The sequence below is a fragment of the Acipenser ruthenus genome, chromosome 1, assembly GCF_902713425.1.
Source record: "Acipenser ruthenus chromosome 1, fAciRut3.2 maternal haplotype, whole genome shotgun sequence".
Lineage (NCBI taxonomy): Eukaryota > Metazoa > Chordata > Actinopteri > Acipenseriformes > Acipenseridae > Acipenser > Acipenser ruthenus.
In genome coordinates this window covers 10,619,358-10,631,490 of record NC_081189.1, presented here as the reverse complement: position 1 = coordinate 10,631,490, position 12,133 = coordinate 10,619,358, and the positions used below count along the sequence as shown (strand labels likewise).

Sequence of the window (12,133 nt, the reverse complement as noted above, 5' to 3'; positions counted from 1 at the left end):
CTAAAGGACGTTCATTTTAGTGCACGCATTAAAGTGATCATTTACTAGTGCGTATGGGAACCAGGCTTTAACCACTGATGGGTGCTTTTTTTGGCCAGTGGTTGTGTTGTTCATGGAATCCACAGCACTTTTATTTTTTCTTCTTTCATTTCCAGTAAACTCAAAATACGTTGTTTTGTGCAGCGTGTCATAGTGACGATAATCTTTCATAACTGCAACCGCTGCACTGCAAATCAGACATTGCCTTGCCGTCAAAATTATTAATTGAACAAATAATCAGCTGGCTAATAATTTTGGAATCTTCTGTGTTCTGCCGCCACCTTTTGCTTCCGTGACATCTCCATCTACTTTTTGGTTACTGATTTTAAATTTTACACAAATAAGCCTTCGCTTCGCTATCCTAATCATAATTATGTGTGCTGTGTGCGTGAGGAAACGGATCCTGTTTGCTATTTGATTGGCTATTTTACTACCTCTGTGATTGGCTTAATGGGAATGTCACTCATGCAATGCAGACTGAACATGTTGAATACACTTGTTATATTAAAGAGGCGGGTTGTTTTAAATAATTCCAAAACGATACAGTACATCGATACAATTTTATAAAGTAATGGTCGGGCTGTATGCATTAAAGGAGAAAGGAAAAGGCTTTTTTTTTTACATCAGACATGGAATACATGTTAAAATTCAAAGGTAAGCAGTGCAGTTTCACTTTACGTTGCCTCTGCCTGTCCCCTGCTGAGTGCTGTGTCTGTTGATCACTCATTTTTGGTCAATGTAAGCCACCTCCACCTTCACAATAAGCTACTGACCAAAAAATATGCCTGGACTGCTGGGGCTTTTGATATCAAGGTGGTCACGGGTAAGTCTCTGACATTGTCGTGCACATTAAATTATCGCTCACAATACATGTAATGTGCACGGTATGGTAAATTAGTCAAATACTGTGCACATAAATTAATGTGTTCTCTGTTAGTAAACGGGCAGTAAATTTAGATTAATCGTCCAAGTTAGGCTCACTAATTTACGTGCGCACCAACTCCAAATTTAGTGCCCTTTCAAAAATGAAGCCCTTAGTGTGAAAGATACCTGCCTCCTAGATGTTCTGCACTTATACACCTGTCCCATCTGTGTATTGTGTTCACCAAGGTCTGAATTCCATCCCAGCTCATCTGCACAGCTGACTGTACAGTACAAGATCTGGCCTGGTGTGTAACGCAGTGATAGTAATGAATAAGCAGCCAGAAGCCTTGGGAACCCTGGTCACTCTAGGACCCTCCTGCCCACCACCCCATTCCCCTTGCTGTTTGCTCATTCTCCTCTGCAGGTGCACCATTGCTCGACTGCCCCTGATTAACTGGATCTATTTCCAGAGAGTCAGCCCTGTAAACATTAACTTATTAACAGCAAATCAAGTTTCCTGTTACTACTAAACATTAAATAAGCAAGATTGTGTGTGGACGCTGATGCAGAGCAAAGTGAAGAATGTGTAATAAAAGCCTCCAGGCAGTTACTGTGCTATAAATATGCATTTATAGTGCCTCGCTACAGTCTAGACCTAGTGATTTTATTGTACTACTGTTATGATGCAAAACTTTTGGACATCACTGTAGGAGCTTACAGGTCATTAGTTTAAATAAAAAACAAATTAATAGCTGATATATCCTTGAGCTGGGTAGTTCTTTGAAATGCGTAACGATGGCAGCATCCAAGTTATTTTCATCCCGAGTAATTAAAGTTTTCCTGTTGATACTAGCCTGGGTTTTACAAGATCGCCAGCAGCAATGCATGCAAGCCAGCCTGCTCAGCTTAATGTCATGCCTGCAGTCCCAGATGCAAATACATGTGGATTCCTTTAGACGGAACAGTGCACAGGATGTAAAAACAAAAATGTCGAAATGACTAGAAATCCCACTTCCTCAATTTCATATCTGTTATTTGTGAATAAAAACATTTCTGGTTTTGCACTGATAAATGACACCCCCCAAATATATACAGCGGTTGGTACTGAAAAACAGCATTGGATCATCATAAAACAGCTTCCTTTAATTAAATGCGTAACCCTGCAGTATCTCACATTTCCTTCCCCTGTATTTTGCATTACACTTAGTGATGCTACAGTCATGTTTCTGATCATCGTTACATTACAAAAGAGTTGCTGCCCTTACAGACTAATCCCATTGTGAGACACTCCTACATGCATTACCCTGAAGAGTCTGTTGCAAGTTCCAATGGTATTGCATGGCTATGTTGTTGCATTCAGGGGCATCTGTTGAAGCTGTTGCTTCAGATGTGCAGTAGATCTTACTGAAGTGTGTATGTATGGATTAATCGTGTAGTATTTCAACTAAAAGAAAAGAGTTAGTGTAACACTATGCATGATTGTGGGACACTGTAACTAGAAGTCAGGAGAAGGCCGTAGAAAATAATAGAGGAAACGAGTGTGGCTAAGAACATGTATTTATGGTTAGAAACATGTTTTAGCACTTTGAAACTTATCAAGAAATACAGTCAGTGTGAAGAAACAACGTTAGCCCTCTCCAAAAACAAGGATAACATCAGCAGGTTTAAACTGTATGTTTAAATCCTCGAGTGGTTAACATATTTAAAGACCATTTTTAAAATGTAACATTTTAGCTGTGTCTATTATTGTTTTTTCTGGGTTTTAAACAAATCCATGCAAAAATACTGTATGCACTATCATATAAACTACATTTTTTAATGTTCATAGCTTGTTCTATAAACTGCGACCTTGTAAATATTCAAGTACAGTGTACAGGACCTCACCCTCGGGCAAAAGCCTGGTTATAATACAACGTTGTCATCACCATGGAAACAGGTGTGCTGCCAGGCTCTGTTTACAGAAACCATGCACCTTTGTTTTTCACAATATTAATGCTGTCTGGTTGGTCATCACATGGCTTGTATTTTAAGCTACATTTTTAGACCAGAACATTCACATTTTAAACCGTGCTTGTAAAGGTTGACTATATAAGTAAATTCTTACTGTTAAAATGTGATGGCTGATAATAAAGCAACATTTCGTTTTCAGTTGAACCACTGACATTCGTGCTTCTTTCGCATGTGTTTAGTATTACCCTAATCAAGCAGGTGGTTTAAATACCTGGGTGTTCTTCACCTGTTATTCAACTGACCCAAACGTTTGCACTTTTTTGCACTGTTTGTCAAGCACAGTTGTCCTGCACTTTTGTCTAAAATAAATTGCTCTATTTTTGCATAAACATGGCAATTTAGCAAATTCTTTTTAGTGCCACATTTCATAGTGTTCAGTGTGCAGATCTACTATATGTTTATAGTTTATTATAATAAAGAAAACACGTGGCACTGATGCTTAAGCCAAAAAATCTGGCTCTGAACATGTCTGATTAGATTTGTGCATTTCTAGCAGTAGAAAATCACTTCAATCTACAAAAGCAAGCCCATTCATATTTCTTTAAACTGACAAGGTAGTTGTCAGTTTCTAGTTGAGATGTCCACTGGTGTCCTCAGCTAGGAAGAGAGTTTACTTCACAATGGTATTCCTCCCCTGGACTAGCTAGGCCTATCAGCAGTGCCACTGGCTTCCCTGTATTCAGGGCTAGGCACTGCTTTTGTTAAATCCATGGAGGACAGCCATTCACCACATGACAGAGGAGAGCAGTCTGGTGAAGTAGTTAAAGACCCTGTGTGAGTCTCAGCCCAGCCACTCCCACATCAACACTGGTCACTTTAACCACTTTGTGTCTCAGGTGCCCCGTCTCTTGTCACGGTGAAAGCCCTTTTGAAGCGAGGTTTGGGGTCTCAGTTTGAGGCGTCTCAATCAGGTAGATAACTTGTGAACAGAAGCATGCAGTATGAGGATTGTCACATACAAGTAAAACAGCTGTTTACAGCCTTTGGATTTAGGGGATCAAATACATGTATTACATTATTATTGTATTTTATTATTTTAATATATACCGTATTCCTTAGAATTCATGATGTCCTCTAATGAAAGACGCAGCCCGAATTTTCCACCCTCAATTTGAGGACAAAATACAACATCAAATAAAGATGCATTTACAACGATACAATCTCAATTACGCATATAAGAAACATTTATACAAAAGAATACTCAATTTCTTGCAATTAAATGCTACACAGGTATCTATATTGGTAAAGCATATTGTCTATTGGTAAATTACCATGCCTGTAACAAGAAGGAATCTCTCCTAGTCCTCATCCTCTGAGCTGGAGGTCCTCTTTATCACTTGACATCTCCCAGACAAGGACTCCTGCTTCTTTGACAATGGCTGCCTGTGTGTCATGGGTGATTCGAGATCGGGCAGTAACTTTTTTGTTCGTCTTTTCTCGAGCAGTCAGTCACGTTCCGGTTTGTGTACTCAGGCAGTCATGTCTTTTGTTGGCGATTTTAGTACACGCATCACTATACTTGAATTTAAGACTTAGCCATTTTTTATAAGAAAAAAGTGTGTCTAAATTCGAAGGAATACGGTACTAATTGGTCTCTCTTTGTTTTAGTGCTTGCAGTATTGAGATGTGTCATGGCAGGACTACATACATACATACATACATACATACATACATACATACATGCAGTACATGATTAATATGCAGATAATAAAATGAATTTTCAATACACTCTTTTTATAGTTGACTGTTAGTTTTACTTGCTGCCTTCTACTGTATTAAACATAATGGCACGTTATACTGCCTTTCCAATGGTGTTGTGGTAATAGCTGATCCAGACAGTCGGCAAATGAGGCTGTGTGTGGAGATGGGTGTCAGAAACACATCTGTGGAAGATATCAGGCTCTGAACCGCACACAGCTCTGTGGATTCACTGTTTCAAGCTGGGCTCATTAGGCAGTAAACCTGACCTCAACAAGCCAGCGAGGCACAAATGGATAGAAGTGCTTTGGAATTCATTTTGGTGCTTGTGGAAGGTGACACAGGGTGCACTGAGCCACATATCACCCTGGCTCCCCTTAGCCACCCCCTGATTTCAAGTTAATTCCTTGCACTTACCTACTATGCCCCCAACTGAGATGCCAAACTCTCTTCAAACAGGAAGACGAGAGACTGAGAGCCTAAGAAACAAATTGGCCACTGTGATCCTAAAAAAAAAAAAAAGACCTGAATGGTTTTTATTTTTCTGATAGACAGCTGATACTTGGCCCTGTATTAACCATTTCTGTATCACAAATGATGCAATACTTTGCCCCCCCTCTGTAGCATGTTGGGTATCTCTGCAGCATAGCCAAGAAATTATTTTCATATGATTTACATTACGAGCAGCAGGCCAGGGGCATGTAAAGTATAGGTCCAGGTCTTTAATTGTGTGTCTGGTACAAGAAATCAGGTGTAGTTACATAAATATAGCAGCTTTTCTCAACACAAAAATACTCTTACAGGGGTAATAGATTAGGCTTTATAATGGAGTATTGGTACTATATCTATGAGGTCTTATTAGCTGCAGAGAAGGACAAGGCCAGCATTGTGTTTTTATTGTGGGCTGTATAATAAGGCGAATGCTGCTAAAAGCTGGGAAACGGACACTGAGGCTTTAATGGTCACACCTGTTTTAAGCTTTTTAGGCCGCAAGCATTAAGTACATTTTTAATGACAGTGCTGGACATTCCTGTTTTCATGTGGGGATAATTAGAGGCACAGCCTTGGGGTAGCAAGATAAACATCACGCAATTACAGCCGGTGTGGGGGGAGGGGAGGGAGGATTTACAAAGAAAAAAACACATTAGAATGAGCCTCTGGTGGGAAATAGTATTATGTAGTTATAGTTAACAGTATAATATCCACTTAAGGTGATATTTGTAATATATTTGTTTTAAACATGAAAAGGAAGTGTACGTTCCCTTAGGATTTTCAGCTGGCCAAGTTAACACATATTAACTAAACAATGTTGTTGTTGTTTTTAAGTTTTCAAATTAAAAGCAGATGGGGAAATTTGCAAGCAAGCCATAAAGTCGATAAGAATATATATATATATATATTATAAATACCTTCTACACAACATGTACAATGAAAAACGCTTTCCTGCTCCATGTGTTACATGACAAAAGTTTACTCTACCTGCAATTATAAAATGGGTATTTTAAATACTCGTTCCTGATTGGTCAGACCAGTTCATATTACAGCATATCACCATGGGTCAGCAATTCTTCTCAAAAAGGGGCAATAGGGGCAATAGGGGCAAATCTCTGGTAGATATCCATATGCCACTAGAATTTTGAAAAAAAAGGAAGATATTGGGATTTATCGCAAATAAACATGGCTGATGAGATTTATGTAAATGTTGACCTTTTGAGAACCGAAGTGTACAGTGTATTGGGAGTCCAGCTAGGGAATGGTACAGTTTCTTTGCCATGGTTGAGTATTGGGAGTCCAGCTAGGGAATGGTACAGTTTCTTTGCCATGGTTGAGTATTGGGAGTCCAGCGAGGGAATAGTACAGTTTCTTTGCCATGGTTGAGTATTGGGAGTCCAGCGAGGGAATGGTACAGTTTCTTTGCCATGGTTGAGTATTGGGAGTCCAGCGAGGGAATGGTACAGTTTCTTTGCCATGGTTGAGTATTGGGAGTCCAGCGAGGGAATGGTACAGTTTCTTTGCCATGGTTGAGTATTGGGAGTCCAGCGAGGGAATGGTACAGTTTCTTTGCCATGGTTGAGTATTGGGAGTCCAGCGAGGGAATGGTACAGTTTCTTTGCCATGGTTGAGTATTGGGAGTCCTGCGAGGGAATGGTACAGTTTCTTTGCCATGGTTGAGTATTGGGAGTCCAGCGAGGGAATGGTACAGTTTCTTTGCCATGGTTGAGTATTGAGAGTCCAGCGAGGGAATGGTACAGTTTCTTTGTTATGGTTGAGTATTGGGAGTCCAGCGAGGGAATGGTACAGTTTCTTTGCCATGGTTGAGTATTGGGAGTCCAGCGAGGGAATGGTACAGTTTCTTTGCTATGGTTGAGTATTGAGAGTCCAGCGAAGGAATGGTACAGTTTCTTTGCCATGGCTGATGGTTCTCATTAGTAATGATATGAGTAACAATCGGACAGAGGGCCGGGGGAGGTGGGGGAGCGGGGGTGTTTACGGGTTAGCATTGATTACCATTACTGGATCGCCTCTGGTTGTTGTAGTGTTTTATAGTATGTTCAATACTTTACATATTCTTGAGAAGCTCGGTCTTAAATAATAGCCATTGATGGCCTTGTAGGTGATCCGGCTTACAGTAAATAATAATAACGCTATTTACATTTCATGGTCTCATTTTTTATGTCACAGCTAGTAAACAAAACAAGCGCCAGCCTGTCCAGGCTTGAAGGTATATGAAACTATGAGGGGTTCACGGGCCCTATTTTAAAGCTTTCAAAGCCACATTTCAGAAAGGAATACGGTCGTTTTTTACAGTATTAAACTAGTAAAACCAAAAAATACTACGATAATTTATCTCCACCTTTCTGCAACTAAACAGTTTCTTGTAGGTGTTCCACCATTGCAATTGTTGTATTTCTCTCCACTAATTTGCCTTTGCTATAAAATAGGGCACTTAAAGAATGTGTCACTCTTGCTTATGACATGGGGAACAGGGAGGAGCAAATCTGGATGTGGGTGCCTGTAGTGCGTGCTTGTCAGACAGTTATAAAAAATGTAAAGAGAATGACAACCTACTTATTTAATTTACCAGAACAGAAAAACACCCTTTAAATAACTCATATTACTCATGTGAGTAAGGCACATATCAGTTAAAGCTTTGTTAAAAGAGCCCTGTGCAGAACAGTTACATAACAGTTAGATTTATGGAGACTGTACAAAACAACAACACGGTGGTTAGTGCACTCTTCCATCTACCTTCCCAGGAAAAACACCTGTCAGGTCAGACAAAGTGCTTGTATTTTGATCGTGTGTTTTAAGGCATGAATCATGCTGAGATTATCCTATCCCGTGTGCCTGTTGCCTGCTGTTCTCAGGACCCTCCCCCTTTCTGTTTTCTTCTTGTAACACTTTCTGTAAGCTCCATTACTTTTGTTTGCACCCATATCAGCTTTGCCCATGTTAGTCTTTGCTCAATGACATGTTTGCCTAGCATTCATTATCCAGATGTACTACTTCTTTGAAGTGCAGTTGTTCACTCTTTGCTTTTGGTGTACAGCGGTCCTGACATCTGTACAGCAATGTTCTTATTTGAAAGGCACTATGCCATACACGGTAACCTGGAACAATACAGTACCATTCCTATGTGTTTTATACCCCCACCATAGCTGAAACCACCCAGTCCCATGTTGCCGTGTCCCTTGTACGATCTTCTACCATGTGGTAGTGCCTTGCAGTGGTGCATCCTGATTGGTGGATGAAAGTCGTGAAGGTTCTTATAGTAAATGAAAACCTGGTTGAGTGGGTCAGCGTGCCTTGCGTGTGAATTAAAACACATTGGCTGTATATTAATGCATGAAACATTAACCCCGAATGGCTGTTGATGTTCGTGTTGCTGCATAGAGTTCTGCATGATCCCTGTGCTGTTAACTCTTTGGACCAGCTTGGAGCTGAGAGGAATGAGGATGACATGCTCTTGTGATTCATTTTCAACCCTTTTTCAGTAATGATGGAAACATTTCCAATCAAAGCTTAATTAGAGGCAGTACAGTCAGCACTGCTTCATCGGGACGCCTTGGGAGAAGGAAAAATATCCCAAATAAGCTGCTGTCCCAATTAAATGAGAGGCAGTTGAGATGACCTTAGTCACACTTTTTTTTATTCTTAATGAAAAGTAAAATAATGAAATCACATCACATTCTAATTAAATGTTCAATACATAATTCAAAATACAAGTCCATTTTTTTAAAATTCCAAAACAGAATTAATTGCACCAGCGATGTTGACATGCCAACTTTCTTTGCAACAGCAGCTTGAGAAACCACAGGAAACTCCTCCATCTTCAAGAGTTGAACGTGGTTTACACAATTTACACAAGTCACAGAGTAATCACGCACTCACTGCACTGTGCTAAGCTGCCTGTCTGGCTCTGGAAAGTGATCTCCATTCATCATTTGAAAATACTGTATCCCAATTAAACGAAGTGACGTCCCAGTTAAACGACATAAAACAGCATTGGGAAGAACCGTCTCCCAGAGTTGTATTCCATTAAAGCAGCAATTCTGATTATCAGTATCCCGATTAGGCGGCACTGACGGTAATTGACAAGGTTCCTTTATTACCAGCAAATCACTAGGTGTGTATTAATATCATTGGCTTGTATTAATAGCATTGACTTGTATTAATAGCATTGGTTTGTTTAAGCTCAAATGTCAAAGACAAGGAGGATAATAGCTCTGTCCTCCAGGGGACTGTGATATTTTCATTCTTGTGTTTTGCTCATTATTGCTAGTTATATGACAAAGTTGTCAGTGGAGTTATTGTTTGTCATAAATTGATTATTCAGTAATTTGTATTCAGTTATCCCGTTGTAAGAATAATGGGATGTGTACTGGTTTGATTGAATTGTGCAAGGGCTTCTTTCTTTCGACACTGTAAATGCTTTGTGACTATGGCTTTATGTATGGTATGAAAACAGATTTGATATAGTCCTGACTTGAATGCTTAAAAATACCACTGATGCAGTGGAGGGTACATTTGTGTTAATTGACCATAGCAGTGTATTTATTGCATTCCAGGGCATTCCAAGGTACTTGTACCATGTTTAACCCTTAGTTAGCGCTTTGTTTTCGGGGTTTATTTTTGATCACGTGATGTCCCTTTAAAGTTATTTTGAGCCAACTCCATTTCTTAATTAAACTCTTAGAAAAGTTTTGATTGTGGAACAAGATCACTGTAACATGAATGAGACTATGATTCTGTATCACTGATAATGTAAAAAAAAAAAAAAAAAGGTCCGCTCCTTATTTTTAATTCAAACACAACACAAAAAGCAAGTGAAGTTAAATTGATTTCCACCGATTTGAAATCTTAATGACTCATTGCAAAAATGTTATAACCTTTTTTGCAAGTAATAGTTTTCTCTTAATTACGATGTAATTAAATCAATTTAACTTCACTCACTTTTTGTGTCCGGTTTGAATTAAAATTAAGGAGCTGCCTTTTTTTTTTTTTTTTTTACATTGTCAATGAAACAGAATCATCGTCTCGTTTAAGTTACTGTAGAAAAAAACAAAAATGAACTTGTTTCACAATCAACACTTTTCCAAGAGTTTAATTAAGTTGTCCCAAAATAACTTTAAAGGGACATCACGTGTTCAAAAATAAAAACGGAAAACATAGAGCCCTAAACATAGCTTACCATTGCCAAATTATAAATGGTACAGTGTGTGGACCCACAGCCCAGCCCTATTTAACCCATACACATTTCCATTGTAACACATGGAGTTTCACATCACGAACCCCTGAGACCCTGGTGCTATCGTTTCCTGATGACCTGCTGTTTTCTGTTGTTGTTTTGGTTGTCACCTCAGTTAGTTTATTATTATTATTATTATTATTATTATTATTATTATTATTATTATTATTATTATTCAACAAAGAAGTGAAGCAAAATCGTAGACTTGAGCAGACTCTTAGTAAATCTAATCGATGGTGTGATTTTAAAATAAGTAAAGACATACATCCCCATCAATACTAGCAGGCTCTGCTTAACGGCCTATTAAAAAAACAAGATAAAAAGATAATTTTCAATTTGGTGTCAAATTAAAATAATGAAATAAATAAATAAAGCTTTGGGTAAGTTTATCTTTAGGTTAACGGAAAAAAATAAACAAGAACAAGATACAGACGACTGAAAGTCCCCATGACTTTCATTTAAAATAAAGCCTGTAGCCCTAAACTGATCTAGTTTGATTCAGCTTCCAAGAACAGCCTGTGCCATGACTCTGATATCCCACAGTGGTACATCTGAAACTGTTTGACCATAAAATAAATATATTTGGGAGTGAGAATGAGTGTTAAAACCACCTAAACCGTACAGTAAATATAACACAACTTTCTCATGTTGATAACGTTTATGTCACTTTGCAAGTTGCTTTTAGCTGCTGTGTGATTTCCTTTGGCGACATTAACATTTATTTTCATGGCTTAATGGCATTTCTTTGAATAGAAAATAATGAAAATAGATGCAATCAGCAGTTTGCTGAATTTACACTGCTGTGGGAAAGTCGGACACATTCAGGAGTTACAATATATATCGATGTTGTGAGCATCATGGCCTCCACTGGTGTTTTCTGCTGTTGTGCAGCTTTGACTGTTGTTGATGCTGCTTGGTTTGGGTGGGGGGAGGCCCGGCTTGTCGTTTAGCGGTCTTTGACTGTTGTTGATGTTGCTTGGTTTGGGTGGGGGGAGGCCTGGCTTGTCGTTTAGCAGTCTTTGACTGTTGTTGATGTTGCTTGGTTTGGGTGGTGGGCGGCCCGGCTTGTTGTTTAGCGGTCTTTGACTGTTGTTGATGTTGCTTGGTTTGGGTGGGGGGAGGTCAGGCTTGTCGTTTAGCGGTCTTTGACTGTTGTTGATGCTGCTTGGTTTGGGTGGGGGGAGGCCCGGCTTGTCGTTTAGCGGTCTTTGACTGTTGTTGATGTTGCTTGGTTTGGGTGGTGGGCGGCCCGGCTTGTTGTTTAGCGGTCTTTGACTGTTGTTGATGCTGCTTGGTTTGGGTGGGGGAGGTCAAGCTTGTCGTTTAGCGGTCTTTGACTGTTGTTGATGCTGCTTGGTTTGGGTGGGGGAGGTCAGGCTTGTCGTTTAGCGGTCTTTGACTGTTGTTGATGCTGCTTGGTTTGGGTGGGGGAGGCCAGGCTTGTCGTTTAGCGGTCTTTGACTGTTGTTGATGTTGCTTGGTTTGGGTGGGGGGAGGCCAGGCTTGTTGTTTAGCGGTCTTTGACTGTTGTTGATGCTGCTTGGTTTGGGTGGGGGAGGCCCGGCTTGTCATTTAGCGGTCTTTGACTGTTGTTGATGCAGCTTGGTTTGGGTGGGGGGGAGACCAGGCTTGTCGTGTAGCGGTCTTTGACTGTTGTTGATGCTGCTTGGTTTGGGTGGGGGAGGCCAGGCTTGTTGTTTAGCGGTCTTTGACTGTTGTTGATGCTGCTTGGTTTGGGTGGTGGGAGGCCAGGCTTGTCGTTTAGCGGTCTTC

General features: G+C 39.9%; 1 protein-coding gene across 1 annotated transcript in view; it reads left to right on the top strand.

The window, feature by feature from the left end:
- LOC117403638 (AT-rich interactive domain-containing protein 3A-like) overlaps positions 1 to 12,133 on the top strand; it is a 115,485-nt gene that overhangs the window by 46,584 nt on the left and 56,768 nt on the right. The gene's annotated exons all lie outside the window — the stretch shown is intronic.